The sequence below is a fragment of the Suricata suricatta genome, chromosome 16 (assembly GCF_006229205.1).
Source record: "Suricata suricatta isolate VVHF042 chromosome 16, meerkat_22Aug2017_6uvM2_HiC, whole genome shotgun sequence".
NCBI lineage: Eukaryota > Metazoa > Chordata > Mammalia > Carnivora > Herpestidae > Suricata > Suricata suricatta.
Window position 1 is genome coordinate 58,742,400 of NC_043715.1, and position 22,667 is coordinate 58,765,066.

Genomic DNA, 22,667 nt, shown 5'->3' on the forward strand with positions numbered 1-22,667 from the left:
GGGGGGCGGGAGGGTCGCAGATACAAGGGAAAGACGGGCGCGAAGCCGACGCGGAAGGGGGCAGTCGCGGGATCCGCCCTGGCGCCGCGCGGGCCCCGAGTGCCGGCGCCGTGTCGTCGCGCTCCTTCTCCCTACTCCCCTGGCCCACGGCGGCGGCAGCGGCCGCAGCCCCACTGCCTAGGACCGCCTCACCTCGGCGGCGGACAATGGCGGCCGCTCCCCCGGCGTCGACCAGGACGCGCCGCGCGGACTGTCGGGAGTTGTAGTTCCGAGCGGTGGGCTTCCGGCTGGTCCGGAAGCGTTGCCACGGCAGGTAACCCGAGCAACTCCGCCGTTAGTCGAGCCTCCGCCGCGCCCGGGACTTGCCCGGGCGGCTAGTATCCCCGCCCCCGGCGAGCTGACTGTACCGTCCAGGGCCAAACGGCCCACCCGCTGCCGCTTCCCAACTTGGAAAGGCTTGGGTAGGTCGCGGCCCCACAAGCCTCAGTTTGCCCGTCTGTGAAATGACGGCTCACCAATGCAAACTTGACGAAGTCTGGTCATTTTCTGCATCCCAGACGCAGGTCGCTTTCAAGGGATACTTTCATTCAACATTTACAATACTGTGAGGAAGGGGCTGTTCTGATACCCCTTTTCAGATGAGGAACCTGGTTTGAACTTCTTGCATAAAGCCCTTTAAAACATAAGGAATTGTTTCCAGCTTTCTTTCTGGATGGCGAAGTTTTATGGGAGCCTATGTTACTATCGACCTGTGTTGGGATGTTTCCTGGAGTCAGCGTTTGATGAGCTGCCCTGAAGAACCGTCGGGACCATGGCTAAGGACGACTCTTCCGTGGCGGCGGTCACTCAAACCACTACTCAAGAGTATGGGCAGGGACGGGGAGGAGCCCTAGGCCACCACCCCCAGCCTTCAGCCCTACCCGATTCTGGAAACTCTCCCTCCCGGTTGACAGCCCTCTTTCCCACCCATGTTTGAGGTGACCCTCACCCCCAAACTTCCCTGTCTCCCCCACCGTTTCCTCCTTGTCCTGAATCAGCTTGGCCTGTGCGTTGGTCCACCCTAGTTTTGACTTCTCAGTTGGGGGAACAGCACAGCGATCAGAGAGACAATGAGGGGACAGACCCTTGAAACTAATCCAGTAATCAAGGTGGAAAAAGAGGACAGCTTGGATCATAGTGGTGGTGATTCGCATCCAGTTGTGGACTTTTGTTTATGTATTTTTGACAGAGAGAGACAGAGCAGGGGAGGGGCAGAGAGGGAAGGAGACACAGAATCCAAAGCCGGCTCCAGGCTCTGAGCTTTCAGCACTCAGCACGATGTGGGGCTCAAACCCCACGAACCACAAGATCATGACCTGAGCCAAAGTACGATGTTCAACCAACTAAACCACCTGGGCTCCCCCATCAGTATTTTTTTAAAGATTATTTATTTTGAGAGAGAGTGAGAGAGACAGCATAAATTGGAGGAGAGGAAGAGGGAGAAAGAATCCCAAGCAGATGCCACAAGCCAGCATGGAGCCTGATGCGGGGCTATAACTCATGAACCTCAAAATCATGACCTGTGCCCAAATCAACAGTTCCACGCTTAACTGACTGAGCCACCCAGGCGCCCCTGTGAACGTTAGTATTTTAAAGGTAGAGGCAACAGGCAGTAGGTTCAAGGGTTGTTTTTTTTTTGCTTCTTGGGCTGCAGTCGGCCTGTAATATCCAGAGCAAGGCAGACCCCTTATGGGAGTACTGTTCACCAAGGGTCTTTGGAGTAGGGAATGGGTTACAGAGGTGTGAAGATACTGCTTCCTCTGACCCAAGCTCTCTCCCACTCCATTTACCCCACGGTGCTCCTGTTCTCTCTATGCTGACGAGGTAAAGGCTGGGCTGCACCGCCATCTTGGATGAGCTGCCACTGAGGTTTCTGAATGGGAAGAGATCACAGCAACGGGAGAATCTGGGTTCTCCCAGGACATGCCTTTCCTCTGAGAGACGCCTAAAGAGTGGTCACCCTATGTCACCTGAAGGGCTCTAGCTGGTTCCATTTTCTCACAGCCAGATGATGAGAATGAAAGGTAAAGAGACTGGGGAGTCCGGGGCACATTCTGGAACAAGTAAGGCCTTTCATGAGCTGGGTTGTAGGGTCACCAAGAGTAAAATAACTAGTACAAAAAGGTTATCTATGCTGTCAAGTCCTAGAATTAACCCCTCTTCATCAGCTAGGGGCCCGGGGCTCGTCAAGTTCAACACCCCGTGGGACTGTGAGTCCTCCACATGGAGGTCAGCAGGCCTCTCCGCTCCAGCGGCCAGGCAGGAGCCCTGCACTTCCACTGCTCTTCCTTGCTGCCTCTGCCACCAGCTCAGCTTTCAGCCTGCAGTTCTTCATGTCCCAGGCACGTCATGTTAGAGGTCTGCTCGTTTTAAGACAAACATGTAGGGGCGGCTGGGTGGCTCAGTGCGCTAAGTGTCCCACTCTTGATTTCCGCTCAGGTCATGATCTCATGGTTTGTGGAGTCAAGTCCCATGTGCACTAGTAGTGCAGAGCCTGCTTAGGATCATCTCTCTCCTCTCTGCCCCTCCTCTGCTCCTGCTAAGAATTAATAGTTTTAAAATTAAAAAAAGAAAGGGGGCGCCTGGGTGGCTCAGTCGGTTAAGCGTCCGACTTCTACTTAGGTCATGATCTCTAGGTTTGTGGGTTCAGGACCTCCATCAGACTCTGTGCTGACAGCTCAGAGCCTGGAGCCTGCCTCGGATTCTCTGTCTCCCTCTCTCTCTGCCCCTCCCCCACTTTCTGTCAAAAATTATAAATAAACATTAAAATAACAATAATAGAAAGACAAGCATGTTAAACAGTAAAACTGTAAGGATTTCAGTGAAAGCACGCCTAGCCTGGAAAAAACCAGACCATTAGCCTTGCAGCCGAACCCCCGTGCTCCCCTCTTTAACAGAAACCACCTTCCAGTACCAGCCGTTATCCCGAATGAGCTGTGGCTCTGTTTCTAGACCTTTACAACATATGCGTATCAATACAGAACATTTACTATGCACAGTCTGCATTCATATAAATATCAATATAAGATCTGCAAGTTCAATTCTTTTCCTGTGTGTTTACCCTTGCAAGATTTTCCTCTTTTGACATGTGAGGCTATATTATTTATTTTCACTGCTTTCTAGTTCCTTTTGAATGTACCACAACTTGTTTACCCCAACTACTTTTTAAAATTTATTTTTGAGAAAGGGACAGAGACCAAGTGTGAGCGGGGGAGGGGAGAGAGACAGAGGGAGACACAGAATCCAAAGCAGGCTCCAGGCTCTGAGCTGTCAGCACAGAGCCAGACGCGGGGCTCAAACTCACGAACTACGAGATCATGACCTGAGATGAAGCCGGACGCTTAACTGACTGAGCCACTGAGGCGCCCCTGTCCCATCTACTTCTGTTGGACACTTAGGTTTGTTCAGTAAATATTCATTAAAGAACCTACTGTGCAAGAAACTGGGAATAAAGTCGTGCATAAAAAAATCACAAAACCACTGCCTTGATGGAGCTCACATTCTAGAGGATAATGTGCAACAGGAAAATAAGTAACTTATGTAACACATCAGATGGAGATAACTGCTAAGGACCAAATAGGGAAAGGAGGCAAGGAATGTTGGAGAGAATGGTTGTGATTTTTTTAATGATTTATTTTTGAGAGAGAGAGAGAGAGAGAGAGAGAGAGAGAGAGAGAGAGAGAGGGAGGGAGACACCATGTGAGCAAGGGAGGGTCAGAGAGAGAGGGAGACACAGAATCCGAAGACAGGCTCCAGGCTCCAAGCTGTCAGCTCAGAGCCCGACGCAGGGCTCAAACCCACAAACCGCGAGATCACGACCTGTGTCGAAGTCAGATGCTTAACCGACTGAGCCACCCAGGCGCCCCAGAATGGTTTTTTTTAAGGTTTATTCATTGTTCAGAGACAGAGCATGGAGGGGGAAGGCGCAGATAGAGAAGGAGACACAAATTCCGAAACAGGCTCCAAGCTCTGAGCTGTCAGCACAGAGCCCAAAGCAGGGCTTGAACCCATGATCATGATGTGAACTGAAGTTGGACACTTAACCAATTGAGCCACCCAGGCAGCCCTATTTTTAAAATCAGGAATGATTGTTGGGTTTTGTCAATTTTTTCTGCATGCATTGAGATAATCATATGCTTTTTTTTTTAGCTTGTTAATATAGTGAAGTATATTTATTGATTTTGATTAAAGCAACCCTGCATTCTTCAGATAAGGCCATATGATAATGACTTTTCTTGTTTTTAATTTTCTTAATTTTATATTTTTTTAACATTTATCCATTTTTGGGAGACAGAGACAAAGCATAAGTGGGGGAGGGGCAGAGAGAGAGGGAGACACAGAATCAGAAACAGGCTCCAGGCTCTGAGCTGTCCGCACAGACCTGGATGTGGGATTCGAACTCATGAACTGCAGGATCATGACCTGAGCTGATGTCGGACGCTTAACTGACTGAGCCACCCAGGCATTCCCTGACAAAGTGCTATCACAAGAAAGGTAAATGTTCAGCTTTCTACATATTCTGGAACAGCTGTGTATCAGAGTTTTCTACTTCTTGAAGGGTGGAAATAATTCACTGGTAAACAGTTTAGGCTTAGAATGTTTTGTGTGGGAGTAATTCTTTGAGAACTTTTACAATTTAATCCAAAATGTTTAGTTTATTTAGGTTTACAGTATGTTCTTCAGTCAATATTATATTTGATAGGATTATATTTTCCTAGAAAACAGTCTTTTTCATCTAATCTTTTAAGTATATTAACACAAAAATGTACAACTTTTTGATATTACTTTCTCATTGTGTATTTCTCTTCTCATTCCCAGTGTTGTAAATCTGTGTCATTTTTTTATTGAAAAAATTTTTAATGTTTATTTATTTTTGAGAGAGAAAGAATAAGAGTGTGAGCTGGGGAAGGGGTAAGAGAGAGGGAGACACAGAATCTGAAGCAAGCTCCAGGCTCCACGCTGTCAGCACAGAGCCTGACACAGAGCCTGAACCCATGAACCACAAGATCATGACCTGAGCCAAAGTCAGATGCTTAACTGACTGAGCCACCCAGGCATCCCTGTACGTCATTTTTCTTGATCACATTAGTTTGGAATTTATCCACTTCGTTTTTCTCAGAGTTGCCTTTTACCATGTATTTTCTGCTTTTATATTTACTAGATCCTTCCTTCTACTTTGATTAGAAATAATTCCTTTCTAACTGGGGCAACTGGGTGGCTCAATTGATTAGGCATCGATTCTTGATACTGGCTCAGGTCATGATCTGGCTGTTGTGAGATCAAGTCCCACGTTGGGCTCCATGCTGAGCAGATCCTGATTCGGATGATTCTCTCTCCCTCTCTTTCTGCCCCTCCCCTGCTCCTGTGTATTCTCTCTCTCTCTCAAGATAAATAAACTTAAAAGAAAAGAAAGAATTTCTTTTTCTCTTTTTCTAATTTCCTGTGTTGACCACTAAATTTATTTACATTTCTTCTTGTTTTTGCTACCTTGGTACGCCCATTTCTCTGTGCTTTGGACTGACATTGATCTTCTTCCTCCTCTTTGTCTTTATATTTACTGTAAAATTCTGGCAGTTTTGAAGATAAAAGGAAGCTACACAGTATCCCAAGACTCTTATTCATCAGCTATGTTCATTTCTGTCTCCGTCTAAGCCCTTGTCCAAATGCACATGGAGGGCAACACAGGCACAACAGTTTAACACATTTCACTGCAGTTCACTCTTGAACAACATTGGGGGTGGGCATGCTGACTCCCTGCACAGCTGAAAATCCGCATGGAACTTTGACTCCCCAAAACTATACTAATAGCCTGCTGTTGACTAGAAACCCTACCAATAACATATACAGTCAATTAACACACATTTTATATGTCATACATATTATATACTGTATTCTTACAAATACTGTACTGTCCTTTTTGGGAAAAAAATCCACATATAAGTGGACCTGCATGGTTCACAACTATGTTGTTCAACTGCATTGTAGGCATTTTCTGTGTTTCTGCACACTGGTCATAATTAGCTTATAATGACTTCCTGGAACACATTCGAAGCCCCATCTTCTCGCTCTGAGGGAACAAGGAAGCAAAGAATAGTACTCTGGCTCTTTGAAACAGTCTGTTCAGTCATTCAGTCAAATACCATCAACCTATTTTGACTTTTGAGCAACAGCCCTTCCCACATTGGGTGATCATAGTAATTAGCATTATTGACGAGAGCTTTGATCTCACTAATAAAAAATTTTTTCTAAGGTATCAAATGGCACCCAGGTTCAGTCCTTCTCTGGGAATGGGTCAAAACACCACAAAATTTAAATGTATGTGTATAATTTTTATACAGTAAAATGAAATATGTAGTTTTCCTCTGGCATGAGTTCTTTGGTGCCCAATAAAGTTAGAACCTTGACTGAAAGCTCTCCCCCATGATGACATTTATACCGTTTCTCTCCAGCGTGTGCTCTCTTGTGTTGAGTGAGGATAAATGAAAACTGGAAGTTTTCCCACATTCATTACATTTACCTGGTCTCAGCAGCACGGACCGGCCCGCGAACCGTCAGGGGAGAGCTGTGGCTGAAGGCTTTTCCACATCGGCCGCATGTGTCTGCTTTGTCTCCAGGGTGGGTCCTTCACCTTTGCGCACGGGAGGAGTGGTCCCTAAGGGCTCGCCCGCATTCACGACATTTGTAGGGGTTTTCTCCAGTATGTGTTCTCTTATGCGCATTAAAATTAGACCTTCCGCTGAAGGATTTTCCACATTCATCACATTTATAGGGTTTCTCTCCAGTATGAATTCTCTGGTGTACAATAAGGTGAGAATGTTGGCTAAAAGACTTTCCACATTTATTACATTCATAAGGTATCTCACAAGTGTGAGTTCTCTGGTACAAATGACGTGAAGAGTCTGCCAGAAAGCTTTCCCACATTCGTTACATCATAGGCTTTCTCCTTGCTATGAGTTCTCATGCCCTGAGAGAGGGGTGACTATGGGTACAAGAAATCTCCACCTCCTTTACGACCACAGAGTTTCTCTCCGACACTGATTATCTCATGTGCAGAGCGGTGTGTGCTCTGGTTGGTGTATTTACCAAGCTGGTTCAACCTGTACAGGTTTCCCGAGGCTTTTCCATATGCGTTGCCCTTACAAGCTTTCTTCACTGCCAAGATTTCCTGAAGATTTTAAAACAAAATTATGCTGTAAGCTTTGAACTGAGTCAATTTGATGAAAATACTCTTTGACAAGAAATTTCTGTGAAGAAACGAAGTCTGAATTGCAGCCGCATTTCCCCACAACTTCAGCATTTCCCCAATCCCCATCCTGGGTCACGACTTGCCCCTGTTCACGGTCCACTGGCCCCAAACTGCCGCCACGCATCTTCTGCTTCTCTGACTCATCTGCAGACTCCCAACCGTGTGCTCTGGCAGAAGGCCAGCGGTCACCCACTGCGAATCTGGCCAGGTTCACGCTGCTGCTTGCTAACTCCTTGCCAGAAAAGGCCTCTCTGTTGGTGGTGACTCTTGGCTTTTCGGTCTCTTTTTCCACTCAAGAGGCAACTGAAAACAATTTGGGTGCTTGGAAGGAAACTGCTAGAGTGCGAATGTCAAGATACAAGCAACAGGATGTGCACAGCGAGAAAGATGCTTTATAATACCAACTAAGGAGCACCTGGGGGGCTCTGTCAGTTAAGGGTCCACCTTCGGCTCAGGTCATGATCTTATGGTTCATGAGTTCAAGTCCCACATAGGGCTCTGTGCTAACAGCTCAGAGCCTGGAGCCTGCTTCAGATTCTGTGCCTCCCTCTCTCTCTGCGCCCCCCATCTTGAAAATAAACATTAAAAAAAACCTTTTGAATAAAAATAAAACACTAACTAAACTCTGAAAAGCCACAAAAGGTATACACAGAAAAAGAACCCCCAGGAAGACTCACCAATGAAAAGTGTGAGTGCACGACAGGCAGAGGGGATGCCGTCAGGGGCCAGGCCGCGGAGCCGGCAGCCACCCGCAGAGATCAGGTGTCCGGGCCAGCCGCCTCTGGTACTGCCTAGACGTCTCGGCACGCTGATCCATCTCTCACTTCACGTCCCTTCTGCCTGTAATCAACACCAGAGGAGTCTTCCAGACAAACCCGTTTCAGGACACCAAGAGAACACCCCGTCAGCACAAGCTGCCCGGCGCACCCAGAGGCGAGTCGGACTGCCTCACTGCCCTCACGCCTTCCCATTCCGGGGGCCTCACGTTCTCCCGGAGCATCGCCACGTCCACCATTCACGCGCAGTTCCTCTCTGCTTGAGGGCCCTCCTCCGGTCTCCAAAGTCTTAGGTGTCCGCAACCTTCCCCTCCTCATCATTCGGCTCTCACCTCCCAGGTCACCTCCTCTGAGAGACCCTTCCCGACCTCCCAGCCCACATGGGCTCCGCGCTTTCCAGCTCGCTGTCCTGTTTTACTTGCCTCCCACCACTGTGTCACACGAGTCAGCATCACCTTGTTCTTTTCATTCTTTCTTGTCTGTCCCTCCCCATATACCACACGCTAGAGGCCTGGGTCTCCACAGTGGTGGGGACTTTGTCTGTCCTGTTTAGGCCGTGTGTCCAGTGCCCAAAATATACACAGAGAACAAGAGGACTCCACAGGCAGGCAGATAAATACACAAGAAGAGCAGGCAGCACACCAGGCAGAGGGGACGCACCTGGAGCACTAGGGCACCAGCGACATTCTGTGCGGTGGTCAGACAGGGGCCTGACCACGCCCTCCAGCAGCCTAACTCCCATTGGTGAGCGGGCCTTATCTTTCAGAAGACGGGGAAGAGGAATGTAAGGAAGTGTTTGCAATGTCACAGAGCAAAGAGGGGTCCGAAAACATGCAGAGGGTTTCTCCTGGGGCCCTTGACTGGACCCCAACTGCAAAGGCGAACACCTGCCACAGAACAGTGGCAGGGGCTGAGCAGTCTTCAGAAGTTGCCCGGTGTTGGCGGGCAGTACCGCTGTGGCTGGTAAGCACCCTAGACATTCGGGGAGACCCGAGACAGCCACACGTTAGGAGGAAACGCCATGCCCTAAGGATAAGGGCTACATCCAAGGACCAAAGCAAAACCAAAGTTACGTTCCCTTAATAAGCCCTAAAACCAAGCCTCATCAGGATTAGGGTGCTTTTAAGTAATTTAACCTCCTACCAGAACAAAACTCACACTCTTGGTACAAGGCAAAACTCCATGGTCTTTCCAATGCATCGTGTGCAGCACCAGTACACAAAAGTTGACTAGACATGTAAAGAATCAGGAAATGTACTCAAAATCAAGAAGAAAGTCAACAGAAAAGTCAAAAGAAGCAGACATACCAAGCATTAGAACGTTCTCAATTTGATAAACGGCATCAGACCTTAATTAATGGTGAAATACTGAATGCTGTCCCCTAATATCAGGAGCAAGGCAGGGTGGCGATTCTCATCTCTCCTATGTAATATTGTGCTGGATAATCTCCAGATTACCTGGTGACAGATACCAGATGAATGGCTGCCACGCTGGGGGAGTCCTAAGTGATAAAAGACATAAGGAAATGTATGGGGAAATGGAAATATTCTATGTGTGGACTGGAATATGGGTCACACAAAGATACACCTGCAAAACTTTACTGGACTCTACTCTTAGGAACAACACTTCTCACTGTAAATTACACATCAAAAATTTTTTTAAGTACTAGAGGTCCTAGCTGGTATAGTAATATAAAAAAAAAAATCAGGGGTGCCTGGGTGGCTCAGTTGGTTAAAGGTCTGATTCTTGGTTTCAGCTCAGACCATGATCTCGTGTTTCATGGGTTTGAGCCCTGCATTGGGCTCTGTACTGACAGCACGGAGCCTGCTTGGGATTCTCTCCCCCCGCTCCCATCGCGCTCTCTCTCTCTCTCTCTCTCTCTCTCTCTCTCTCTCTAAAAATAAATAAACTTAATAAAAAAGAAAAAATAAAAAGTATGACATCTGAAAAGTAAGAAATAAAGAAATCTTGGGGCGCCTGGGTGGCTCAATCGGTTAAGCAGCCGGCTTCAGCTCAGGTCATGATCTCAAGGTTTGTGGGTTTGAGCCCTGCGTCAGGCTCTGAGCTGACAGCTTGGAGCCTGGAGCCTGCTTCAGATTCTGTGTCTCCCTCTCTCTCTGCCCCTCCCCCACTCGTGCTCTGTTTCTCTATGTCTCAATAATAAATAAACATAAAAAAAAGAAAAAAGAAATCTTTACTTGAAGATGACATGATTATGTAAGGAATTCAAGGAAATGACAGATAAATTACTAGAACAATTAAGGGATTTTAGCCAGTTCACACAGGATACAATGTCAATTAAGGAATAAGTTATATTAGGGTATCTAGGTGGCTCAGTGGGTTAGGAATCCGACTCTTAATATTGCTCAGATCATGATCTTACTATTCATGAGATCAAGCCCTGCATTCGTGCTGTTAGAACAGAACCTGCTTGAGATCCTCTCTCCCTCTCTGTCTGCCCCTTGCCCGCTCTCTCTCAAAATAAACATTAAATAGAGTAAGTTATATTTATATACACAAGCAACACTTAGAAAATTAAAAATAATATTTAGAATAGTATCAAAAATATTATATTTCCAGGAAAATTTTAATAAATAATGTGCATGACCCATATACTTAAAAAGTGCAAAATAATATGTTGCTGAGAGAAGTGCACAAATAAATATACCATGATAGCAGAATTAGAAGGTTCAACATATTAGATATAGATTCCTCCAAACTGGTTAATAGATGGAAGGCACTCTAAATCAAAATTCAAGTAGAAATGTCATCAAATAAAAAAGGTCATTTCTAACTGACAAACCGATTCTAAAATGTATATGAAAAAAAGAAAAATAATAATTAAATTAAATTAAATTAAAATGAAAGTGCCAAAGACCTGGAACAGCCAAGATAATTACAAACAATAAAGTTAGAAAATGACGGTCATCGCCTCATTTCAAAATTTACTGTAAAGTCCGGTAACTCAGATGTATGCTGCTGGCACGGGGCCGGAGCAATGGAGCCGTGGACGGGGGCAGAGAGACCCACGCGTACGCATTCCGTTGATTTTCAACAAAGGCTGCAGTGCAGTGCCATGGAGGAAGGTTTTTGTTAAGTGATGCTGGAGCTATATAACCTTAGGAAAAAATGAGTGCCTTGTCTACTACCTCACACTTAGTAAAAATTAACTCAAGATGGATCACAGGTCTTAATGTAAAAGCAAAAACTGTCAAAGTACCAGAAGAAAACAGGAGAGTCTCTTTGTAATCTTGCATAGTCAAAGATTTCTTAGGAGGCTAATAAACATAAACCTAACAATAAGAGAAAAAATTAATAAGATCAGACCTTGTCAATCTATCACCCTACACTTCCACGCCTAGATATTAACCCAAAAGAAGTGAAAAGACAGGTCCACTAAAAACACTGCACAAAAATGTTCATAGCGCATTATTCATAATAGCACTAAACTAGAGACAATCCAAATGTTTATTATCAAGAGAATGACAATTCATTCAAAAAGTGAAATATCCCTGGGGCGCCTGAGTAGCTAGTCAGTTAAGTGTCCTACTCTTGATTTTGGCTCAGGCCATGATCTCACAGTTTATGGGTTCGAGCCCCACATCAGGCTCCATGCTTACAGTGCAGAGCCTGCTTGGGATTCTCTCTCACCCTCTCTCCGGCCCTCACTTGCTCACTCACTTTCTCTCTCTCAAAATAAATTAATTAAAAAAATAAAATATCCCTAAATAGTAAAAAGAAGGAATTAAATAATAATACATACATGATTTTCTTTTTATGAAGTTCTAGAAAAGGCAAAAAGAACCTATGTTAGGAAAAATCTAAAGAGCGGTCGCCTTTCTTAAATGGAAAGACGTAACAAAGGAACTCTGTGAGGTAACGTAAATGTCAGCAGCTCCCTTTGGGTGAGAATTACATATAAGCATACATTTATCAAAATTCTTCAATTGTTTAAGATTTGTGTGTTTTAACATTATCATTAGCAAAAACATAAAAAATATCCACTGTCTTCCAAGTAACAATAAGATGGCTGTTGACTTCTCCACAGAAATCGGAGTCCAGAAGACAACCGCACGGGGTCTTTAAAGTGCTGAGGGGGAAAATCCTGACATACTAAAACTCTCTGCCTAAGTATCTTGCTAAAACGAAATAAGCAAAATAAAGGCATTCTCAGGCAAACACAAAGTGAGGGAACTTTGTCGCCCTGAAGGAAATGATTAAGCGAGCTCTTCAAGCAACAGGAAAACGATGCAGATGGAGTTATGGAAATGCCACAGGTAATGAAAACCACTAGAAACGGAAGATCTGAAGGAACATATAAATAAAAGTTGACTGCAAAGACTCTTTCACCACCTCCCCTAGGCAGGAATCTTGAGAGGGCCCTCTGTCCACCGTCCATGGCTCTATTTCGAATTCTAGGTGGGCAACAGAATCCGGCTTTGGGTTCCAAGGTCCTGCCAAATGAGCAATCAACCTGTGAGGGTTTTGGTTTTTATAAATTTTGTTTGTAAGAATATTTTGTTTTATTTTTTTAAGTAGGTTCCTTCTATGCCTAAGGTGGGGCTTGAACTCATGACCCAGAGATCAAGAGTCACATGCTTTAGGAACTGGGCCAGCCGGTGCCTCAGGCTGGGAGGTCTGATGACGAGAAACGCTCCAGTGACAGTGACAGCACACTCCCGGCGACGTGAGACCCACTCTGCCACCACCCCAGGCAAACAGTTGACACAGGAACAGCCTCACCCAGAGTCAGGCGCCTTAGAGTCTCCAACACCACAGCACCGTACAGGGGCCGGCGGGCAGGGCCCAGCAGCCCCCACTCCTACCCCTACCCCTACCCCTACCCCCCACTCATCAAAGGGTATCTGCCCCCGCAATGTCACCCACATGTCTGCCGAGCCAAGATCCTTATTCTTGCAAAGTTCCCAGACCAGCAGGGAGGGGCTACGTGGGAATGTGAGGGTGCAGCCAGGTGTGCAGGGCGATGTCTTGAAAGGGTCTGGCTTCCAAGGGGTGACACGCCTGAGCCTTCCTGAGGGCACCAGGGGTCTGCAGCAGCCTTGTCAGAGGCGAGCCCGCATCACACTCACACGTGTGCCCCCCGCATATCTCACCCATTTATTGATCAACTAGCGATCTTCTCTAAGACCCAAACGCAGAGTTCCCTTTAGGATTCCCCTTTCTGTCCCCTTCCTTTTTTATGCCAAAGGTTGCCGAGGGTTCCCTCTTTATGCTGGGCACGGTACTTAATTAAGCACTTTACCTAATAGAAATTTTCTTAAACCAGACGAGAGTCTTAGGAAGCACTTCCTAGTTCCTGGGGTCTGTTTTTTGTTTTTTCAAACGAGGAGCCTGAGCTCAGCGTTTACACGTTTTGGAACCATGGTGACGCTGGCTTCATTAAAAAGCCCTCTTTTAGATGTTCCCTCTTTTAGACAAATCATTCCAGACGATGGAAAGACGGGAACTGTTTGTTCCTTAAATGTGTGGTAGCTGAAGTCGTCTGGAATGTGGTCTGGAATTTTCTTGCTGGGAGGTTTTGCTTAGGTCTTCAATGGTTACAGGACTCCAGGGATACAGATGAGGACTGCAGGATTACTGGCGTTTCCCACGTCCCTCCGCCGGCACGACGGCTGAGAAGGAAGGACGGGGACGACGGCCCAAGGCCGACAATGAAGACAGACTCCGCCCCCCCCGCCCCCCAAGCCTTGGGCGCAGAGTCCAGGCACAGCCCGGGCAGGGAGGGCGAGGAGCCACTCACCGGGGGGCAGACTGCCAGGATCCCCGCGGCCGTCGCTTCTGCTGACTCCGGGGCCCTCAAGGAGTCCCTCGCTCCTCACACCGCCCGCCGCTCTCGGGACGGTGACCCCAGCCCAGCCCAGCCCCCGAATGGACGAGCCGGGGCCGCCTCTTCCGTGGCGGGAAGGGATCCAGGCGGACACGCCAAGACGGCCCGTCTGCAAACCTGGAGAGAGACGTGGGACTGGGCTGTGGCCAGGCCGCCCGGGACGGCGCCGCACCGCGGAGCCCACCGGGTACTTCTCTGCCCGACGGCGGCGCCGGGCGCGAAGCGGAACTAGCGAACCCGAAAGCCCCGCGCTGCGGTCGAGGACTCCGGAGCGTCGGACCGCCGACGCATGTGTTCCTGGGAGTTGTAGTCCTACGGCCGAAGCCCTAGCTCTGTCCAGCAGTCACTACAACTGAGCGCCCAGAGAGTCAGATTACGATTCCCAGAAGGCGCGGCGGTGCGGTATCCACCCAATGGACGTGCACGACCGGGCCTGGCCTGAGGATCGGTCCCTTCCTGGACCGGTTAGTCTAAATTCCCCAGCCAGGTCTCGGCTGCAGGGAAACGGTTTTCTCTCACTATGATTTCCAAAAGCTACCGTTTGCCAGGCTCCTTATCTTCAGAAGCATGCAGTCGGCGGCTTCGGAGAGTCTGGGAAGCCTCAGGAAGAGTTCTAAGTTATAGAAAATTCTAGATACTCTAGCTTCGCCCACCAGGTGGCAGGGTGGACACCCAGGGTCTCGTACTACACTTCCCAGAAGGCCCTACGGCGGCGCGGGTCGGGAAGCACCAGGAGGAGCTTGCTCTCAGCACCAGCTGTAGGAGATGACGCCTTCTCGAACACACCTACTTAGGCACGAAGTCAAAACCAGTGTCTTGATGTGCTTTTTGTGATGTGATGTGATGTGATGTGATTGGTGGTCTCCGCTAAATCACTCTGGTGTCATAATCGAGATTTTCACAACGTTTATGTTTTCTTGACAATAGCCCAACGTTAGAAAACTTTTCGTGGGTCGTTTCATTCTCTGGAGAACTGAAATGTGGGGAAGTTCTCCTATGCCGACAACCGGAATTGTCAAAAATCTGGGAGCGAAACCTGGGTTTCGGAAGGCAGGTGCAGACATAGCCCTGCGTCACCTTCCTTTGGAAACCTGCCCTGACCTCCCTCGGCGCGTGTGAGGTTGAGGTGAGCATTTCTTGCACTCCAAACGCAGCATCTCGCAGCGCTGAGTCCCGGGCCTAGTGCTTGGTGGAAGATGTGTCCCACGTACTTTTCACCCAGGACCGATTCACAAACCCAAGTTCTTTATGCAATTACTGCTGGTTAAGGAATTTTCAAAACTTTTTCTTTATGGAGAATTTTGTGCATACACAAAAACAGGCAACCATTATGTGGCCTCAGTGACCATCAATCCAGGGGGAGTCCCCACCCACCAAACTCCAGCCACTCTGCCATTCTGTGTCATTTGAAAGTGAATCCCAGTGTTTGGGATCCTATTTTAACTACAATATGTAATTACAAAAACAAAGACCATTTTCTAATATAACCATAATTCCATTATCAAATTTTTAGAAAAAAATAATTTTGTGGGCACCTGGGTGGCTGAGTCAGTTAAACCTTTGACTTCAGCTCAGGTCAGGATCTCATGGCTGGTGAGTTCCAGCCCCACAACGGGCTCTGTGCTGTCAGCGCAGTCCCTGCTTCTGATCCTCTGTCTCCCTCTCTCTCTCTGTCCCTGCCCCATTGGCACTCTCTTGCTCACTGTCTCAAAAATCAAAAAAAGTTTTACTATTTAATATTCAATATTAATATTATCTACACCTTTTAAAAATGTTTATTTTTGAGAGAGCAAGAGATAGAGCACAAGCAGGAGAGGAGAAGAGAGAGCAGGAGACACAGCATCCAAAGCAGGCTTCAGGCTCTGAGCTGTCAGCACAGAGCCCAGCACAGGGCTCGAACTCACAAGCTGTGAGATCGTGACCTGAGCTGAAGTCAGACACTTCTGCAACTGAGCCACACAGACACCTCTCCACTTTTTAAAATAGTTTGATCTTTTTTTTTTTTAAGATCAGGATATAATGAAGGGCCACATTTTGTAATGTATTAATTCTTTTTTGTTTTTGGATAACACCTTTATTGAGCTTTGTACTTCATCTCTTGATGGTTTAAGTTTCTTTCCAGCCACAGGAAAACAGCGAGCCCGAATCCTGTGGCGCCAGCGTCTCCAGTGAGGACTGGCTCAGGAGGCCCGCGGCCCGGACCTGGAGGTACTTGCTCCAGGGCCCCTCCCTGTCGAGTCCAGCACCACGCCTTGACCACGCTGGGACCTTCTGCTCGGGCTTCAGCAGGATGACGGAGCACTCGGGAGCAAAGACGCCACCCAGCAGCCCTGCAGTGGGGGCCAGGGCGGACAAGACTCCCGCAAGCACCGTGGGCTTCCCGGGCCCTGTGGCACATGGGCAAGAAGGCCTTGCAGACGCTGCAGAAAAGCAGCATGCTGAAGATGAGGGCGCTGGTCTTGCCGAAGGCATTGGGCAAATCTCTGGCCAGGAATGCCAAAGAGAAGGTGCCCCTGCCAGTGCCCCCTGGCACTGGAGAATGATATGTCTGGGCTCTGAGGCTGTCCCTATCAGGGAACGGTGGGCAGGTGCCCAGTCAGACCCCACAGAGAAAGAATCACATCAATAGGTGACGAGGACAACCCAGGAATAGCCACAGTTACTTGAAACCCTGTTGCCAGCCTCTGGTGACTCTGAAGGCCAGCACCACGGTCTGGCCAAAATGGAGATGACCATGGCGAACATGACAGCAAAGGCAGTCTGGTGGAGAAGGAAGGGGCAGTGGTGGGAAGGCTGAGGAACAGCAAGAGGCGAGGAGCGTGAGTAGAGAGCCCTGTTGTCGGCCCTGATCATGGGCAGTCCTGACGCTTCAGGAACACTGCGAGGACCAGCATGGTCAGGCTGGCCAGCATGAGCGCCACTGAGATCAGCATCAACCCCGGGGCTCGTCAGAGACCGGAAGGTACCCGTCCTGGGTGGGCAGAGGACTCTGCCCTGGCTCAGGTACTGCTCCTTGGGGCACAGAAGGCATTTCTTCATGTCTGAGGGAGACAGAGTCACGGCTGCCACGTGATGGTATGGAAGCCAGCTGGGTGGAGGGAGGGTCCCATGAGCGTTCCACGTACTCCATGTGTGCATTCATTCGTTTCTTCTTCTTTCTTCTAGCTTTGTTGACAAGAGTGTAATACTGAAAGTATACATCGTGACAGTCTCCCTGCTAGCAGAGCAGGGTCACAAGAAAAAAATCAAGGGGCGCCCGGAAGGCTCAGTCGGTTAAGTGTCTGACTTCAGCTCAGATCATGATCTCAGGTTCGTGGGTTGGAGCCCTGCATTGGGGTCTGTGCTGACAACTGGGAGCCTGAAGCCTGCTTCAGTTCTGTGTCTCCCTCTGCCTCTCCCCCTCCCCTACTCGCTTTCTCTCTTGAAAATGAATAAACATGAAAAAAAAATAAAGACAAAATCGATGAAGTTATAATGAATATGTAATAATGAACAGAGCCTGGATTATGTTTGCCCAGATAGCAAGGCAGTAGTAAAATATTATTTTTGATATTTAAACTTTTTTTATGTTTTATTTATTTTTGAGAGAGAGATTGCGAGTAGGAGAAGAGCAGAGAGAGAGACACACACACAGAATCGGAAGCAGGCTCCAGGATCTGAGCTGTCAGCACAGAGCCCGATGCAGGGCTTGAACTCACGAACTGTGAGATCATGATCTGAGCCAAAGTCAGAGGCTTAACCAACTGAGCCACCAAGGCGCCCCTTTTGATATTTTTTTTAAAGAAGGAAAGGACAGGTGCCTGGGTGGCTCAGTCAGCTAGCGTCTAACTCTTCATTTTGGCTCAGGTCATGAGCTTATGGTTCGTGAGTTCGAGCCCCTCACCAAGTTTCTGTGCTGGCAGTGCAGAGCCTGCTTGGTACTCTCTCTCTCAAAATAAATAAATAAACAAAACAAAACAAAAAAAACAAGGAAAGGACCGACAAGTCATAGTGCAACCGTGGCAGCAGGAACTCCTTCTGGCCTTGTGCTCCCTTCCTTGGCCTCCCCACCACCCTCCGAAAGAGTCCAACCCCCACGGGGCCCACAGAGCCTGGCATCCGCTGCCGTGCGGCCCTGACCCCTGAGAGGGGCCCCATGCCGCCTCTGCCCGACCGCGTGACTGCTCCTGCCAGTCCTCGCTGAAGACCGCTGTCTCTGTCCTGCCTTCCAGGCTCGAGCAGAGCAAATGTCCTGCCACCAGCCCCTCCCCAAGTCATCCACACATTACTCTGTCACCTGCTAAAGCTGTAAGTGCTGCATCACATCCCTGTGCCCTGCAAGGCAGGGGTGAGGTATCCTGCTACTTGCTTCCCAGAAAGGGTGCTCCAGGCCCCTCAGACTCCTGCTCCCTGAGCAGAACCCCGCTACCCCATCACCCTGCTCTTCCCCACTGGCCCTGGCTCCTGCAAGGCCATGCGTCCCCTAAAATGGCTTCCCAGACCGCTCCATGCACTTGCCTTCCAGGGTACAGGCGGGGCGCAGGCGAACAGAGAACTCAGCGCCACCAGGGCTTGGCTGCTGTGTTGTGGACGCAGGAGGCCTGCAGGGCAAGCAGAAGGTTCAGGGGTGCTCAGAGTGCGCCACGTGACTGCGGCTGCCCCAACCTGCCCTGGGCCACAGGGCCCAGCAAGCCCTGCAGGGCCTGGGAGGTGCCCAGGGACTATGGGCATGGCCAGGGCCAGCATGAAGCACGTGTGTGCCAGGCCTGACCTGGATCTGCCCTGGGCCATGGGGCCCCCAAAGCCCTGCAGATTCTGGGACACGCCAGGCCTGTCTAGTGGGTCTTTATATAGGTATGGGGCCTTATATAGACCAGCCTCGAGCTTCGAGAGTCAGGCAGCCAAGGGCAGATGTGGTGCTGGGTGTATGGGGCCTGACCCGGACTTACCTCAGTCCACAAGCTCCAGCAAGCCCTGCAGGGTCCAGGGGACACTGGGGGTGGTCAGGGCTGGCACGCTGCTTGGTTGTGGGGCCTGACGCAGACCTGCCCCGGGCCGTGGGTTCAGGCAAGCCATGCAGGTTTGGGAGACATCGGAGGCCGGGACCAGCATGGTGCTGGCTTGCGGGGCCTGACCTGGACCTATCCCTGGCCTCAGACAGCAGGCCTGATTAGGACCTACAGGTGCAGGGCATTTCTGACCTGCCTCAGACCTGCCTTGGGCCCTTGGTTCCAGCAAAAACACCTGGGGTTGGGAGACGCCATGAGTATCCAGAGCAGTCATGTGCTGGGTTGTGGGGCCTGACCTGGACCTGCCCCAGCCACTCAGCCCAGCAAGCTCTGCAGGGTCTGGGAGATGTCAGGCCTGGCATAGCACCCCAGGGTTGGGGTGTCTGGGTCTTGACTCAGAACTGCCCTGGACCTGCTCGGGGCCCCTCTGCCCAGAAAACCTTGTAAGGTTCGAGATACTCCTGGGGTCGCCTGGCCTGGCATGGTGTGGGGTGTATGGGGCCCGACTCGGACCACCCCTGGACCTTCCCTGGACCACCAACTGCTGCAAGCCTTGCAGGGACAGGATCTGACCCACCTGCCCTGCCCCTGGGCCTGTAGAGTGAGCGGGAGATGACTCCGGGACCAGGGCCTGGGACGGCCGGTCGTGTAGTCCCTTATCCAGAACCGCCCTGGGTGGCAGGCTGCAGCCAGCTCTGCAGGGGGACCGGCACTCGCTGGGGGCGGCCAGCGCCCAGAGGTGCCGGTGTGTGCAGCTGACCACAGCCTGCCCCAATTGCTAGGCTTAGCAAGGCTTTCATGGCCCCAGAGACCTAGGTTGCTCAGGAGGGCTATTGTGTCAGTGGGTGTTTGGCTCTGTCTCCCAGAGGACAGCTCCTGTGTTCTCTAGTGTCCACTAGGACTGTCCTTGGAGGGGGCTCAGCACAGCTGCCGGCCTGGCTTAGCCCCAGCTAGCCAGAGAGCCACCCTGCTTCCCATGGTCCTCATCTTGGGCCAAGATGTTCACCCAGGGCCACCCGAGTGGACAACTGGCTGGGCCTGGGAAGCACGAGGCCCCTGGCCAGGGTCCGAAGGAAGTTTGGGAACTCGGGTTTTGTTGCCAAGGCTGGCAGGGTGGGTGAGTAACTGACCTGGGCGGGGAGGTGACTGGTGAGGATGAGGGAGGAGGGGGGCAGGGCTCGGGCACAGACTGCTTCTCAGGTGTGCACGAACCAGGACAGAGCTGGGGGACCGACCCACCTGCGTTCCACCACATTCCAGGACACCCTCAGTCGTGGGCTGACGGTGGGGGCAACGGCTGTACTTAGCAGAGCCTGGGACATGGTCATCTCGTAATGGCACTCCACCTGGTCTTAAGGATTAACTTGCTTCAAGCTCATGCACCCCTTGCTTGCTGACCTAAGTTCCTTGGTTTGTATCAGAAAGAGCCTTCCTTCCTTGAGATCTGCAGACTACTGGTCATGAGGAGAGAAGGACCAAACATTCCAGGACCACATTCAAAAACACCAAAACCAGCAAGTCTGTGCCGGGTCACGTGGCCAAACGATGAAGCAGCTCCCCGTCCCTCCTCCTTCTAGCCCCTGGCAATCACATGGTTCTGCTTCCACCAGACTTACTTTTAATTTTTTTTTTTTTTTGACAGACAGAGAGACAGTTCAAGCAGGGGAGGGTCAGAGAGAGAGGGAGACACAGAATCAGAAGACAGGCTCCAGGCTCTGAGGTAGCTGTCAGCACAGAGCCTGATGTGGGGCTCAAACCCACAAACCGTGAGATCATGACCTGAGCCGAAGCCGGACGCTTAGCCGACTGAGCCACCCCAGCGCTCCCCGACTTACTTTTAAATTGAGATTTAGCTCAGTGTCATTTGGAACAAAAGTTTCTGCTGCTTACAAATTGTTTGGTAACCTTTGTCTGGCACCAGACTGCCTCCCAGTGGATCTAGCATTCAAGCTGCCTCATGACCACAGTGTCTTTCACCCCAGCTCTAGAAACAAAGTGAATGCTTTCTCTCCGGCAATTTCCTGAGGTATCTTGCAGAGTTATCAATACATAAATAAGACCAAAAGGTCAGCCCAATTTCACCTACCAGGAAAATAAACCAGAGAACTCAGGTCACCACGCATCTATAATTTATAAGAAGGAAATAATAAACCCTCAGCATTTGGACCCATCTGTGGCTTCTCCACACATCAAGCACCTGCTTGAATTCAACACTCCAGGGACCGGCAGCCAGCAGCAGGAGAGGGTAGAGAGGTTGAGCTCTGACCACCCGGCTACTCCTGCCACTCCAGAGCCTTTATATTTCTCCGCCTACTTTTATTTTCTCTAAGGCACTGACACTTCCAGCAAGCATCTGCTTTCATTGTTTACCTGTACATCAACTGCGGGCCCTCAGAGACCAAAGCCACATCAGTCCTGCTCACTGATGTGTGCCCCTCACACTGCATCCAGAATGGCACCTGGTAAGTGCTGCTGTCCAATGGATAAATGCCTTTCAGTTCTGAGCTTCGGGAAGTGGAGGCCCCATATTCTTGTTAGGTCCCCAACCCTACTCACATCCTCCTGCTGCCCCATCTCAGCACTGGCTATAGCCACCCTGAGCCCAGTCCCAGAGCTGTGAAATCTCCTTGAATCATTACCTTTCTCCCAATCTGAATTTCAAATGATAACTTTTTAGTATATTCTAAACATAGTATTGGGATGTTCATATACTAAAACATATCATTAGTATTTAGAAGGATATTTGGTATTAGAATTTGGTTTAAATATCCCAAATATACTATTTGGATAAATAATAATAATTAATATAGTATTTAGTATCATTACTTATGTCCCAACTATACTATTGGAACATATGTATACTGAAAAATATATTCACCTGAAATTCAGATTTTACTAGTTGTCCTATATTTGTATTTGCAAAATTTGGCAACCCTACTCTGACATACACATACATTAAAAAGGTTATACTGAATATATTTATATTAAAAGGTTTTAAAAATATAATAAATATGGGTAACAGTTACACTAAAAACTATTGTTTACCTGGAATTTAAATTTAGGTGGGCATCCTGTATTTTTACTTACTAAATCTGGCAAGTCCACTATGGGACATAACTACACTGAAAATTACTTATACTACTCACTATATATTTTCTCATTTTTAAAAGATACACTAAATGTGAAACATTAATACAAAAAAAAATGGCTGCTATCTCCAATTCTGTGCCTCCTGTGTTATTTATTTACTAAATCTGGCAATCCTATTCTAAAACATTATATTAAAACAGACATATTTTTAAATATTTTTAACGTACGAAATGTGGGAAACCATTACAGTAAAAAAAATAAGAAACCACGTTGTTCAAATAGAATGTCTGCCTTTCGTTTGGCAAGCGCATCGCAGAAGGAGGGCCCTCCCCACGGTCCCACCGGTACCCCGCACCGCGCTCACGTCAAGGCGCCGCGGCTTGCCCCGTTGCCGTGGCGACCGAATCCCTCCAGGGTAACTGTAGGGCATTGCGGGGGCGAAGGACCTATTCCGGGCGGCTTCCGATTGGTCGGCGAAGCCCGTGCGTTACGACCCCCTCCCCAGCCAGGGGGTCCGGGGGCGCGTCACGCTCTGGGACGATTCCGTGCGCCCCTCCAAGCCAATGGCGGTGGCCCGCGGCGCGCGGGGTTCTGGGAGTTGCAGTCGGCGCGGCGGCGGTAGGGCTCGCTCGTCAGCCGAGGCGCCGCCATGACGGAGCGGCCCTGGCCGGAGCGGAGCC

The 22,667-nt window shown here is 49.2% G+C and overlaps 1 protein-coding gene and 4 long non-coding RNA genes across 6 annotated transcripts in view; 3 read left to right on the forward strand and 2 right to left on the reverse strand.

The window, feature by feature from the left end:
* Nucleotides 1-1,869: 1,869 nt before the first annotated feature.
* Nucleotides 1,870-12,575, forward strand: LOC115281139. The gene is made up of 2 exons (XR_003904111.1): nucleotides 1,870-2,063; nucleotides 12,110-12,575. It is a non-coding gene; the product is annotated as an uncharacterized LOC115281139 (long non-coding RNA).
* On the reverse strand, nucleotides 5,652-6,653 carry LOC115281132. The gene is made up of 2 exons (XR_003904103.1): nucleotides 6,557-6,653; nucleotides 5,652-6,106 (listed from the first exon to the last, which is right to left on the reverse strand). It is a non-coding gene; the product is annotated as an uncharacterized LOC115281132 (long non-coding RNA).
* Nucleotides 6,966-14,285, reverse strand: LOC115281130. Its single transcript, XR_003904101.1, has 3 exons — nucleotides 13,823-14,285; nucleotides 7,963-8,125; nucleotides 6,966-7,204 (listed from the first exon to the last, which is right to left on the reverse strand). It is a non-coding gene; the product is annotated as an uncharacterized LOC115281130 (long non-coding RNA).
* A 530-nt stretch (nucleotides 14,286-14,815) lies between these two features.
* Nucleotides 14,816-17,210, forward strand: LOC115281136. Its single transcript, XR_003904107.1, has 3 exons — nucleotides 14,816-15,035; nucleotides 16,032-16,984; nucleotides 17,075-17,210. It is a non-coding gene; the product is annotated as an uncharacterized LOC115281136 (long non-coding RNA).
* Nucleotides 17,211-22,478: 5,268 nt separating this feature from the next.
* ZSCAN1 (zinc finger and SCAN domain containing 1) overlaps nucleotides 22,479-22,667 on the forward strand; it is an 18,477-nt gene continuing 18,288 nt past the window's right edge. For both annotated transcript variants that reach the window (XM_029926396.1, XM_029926399.1), the window contains exon 1: nucleotides 22,479-22,662. The gene's annotated coding sequence lies outside the window, so the exon portion shown is untranslated. The remainder of the gene's footprint in view (nucleotides 22,663-22,667) is intronic.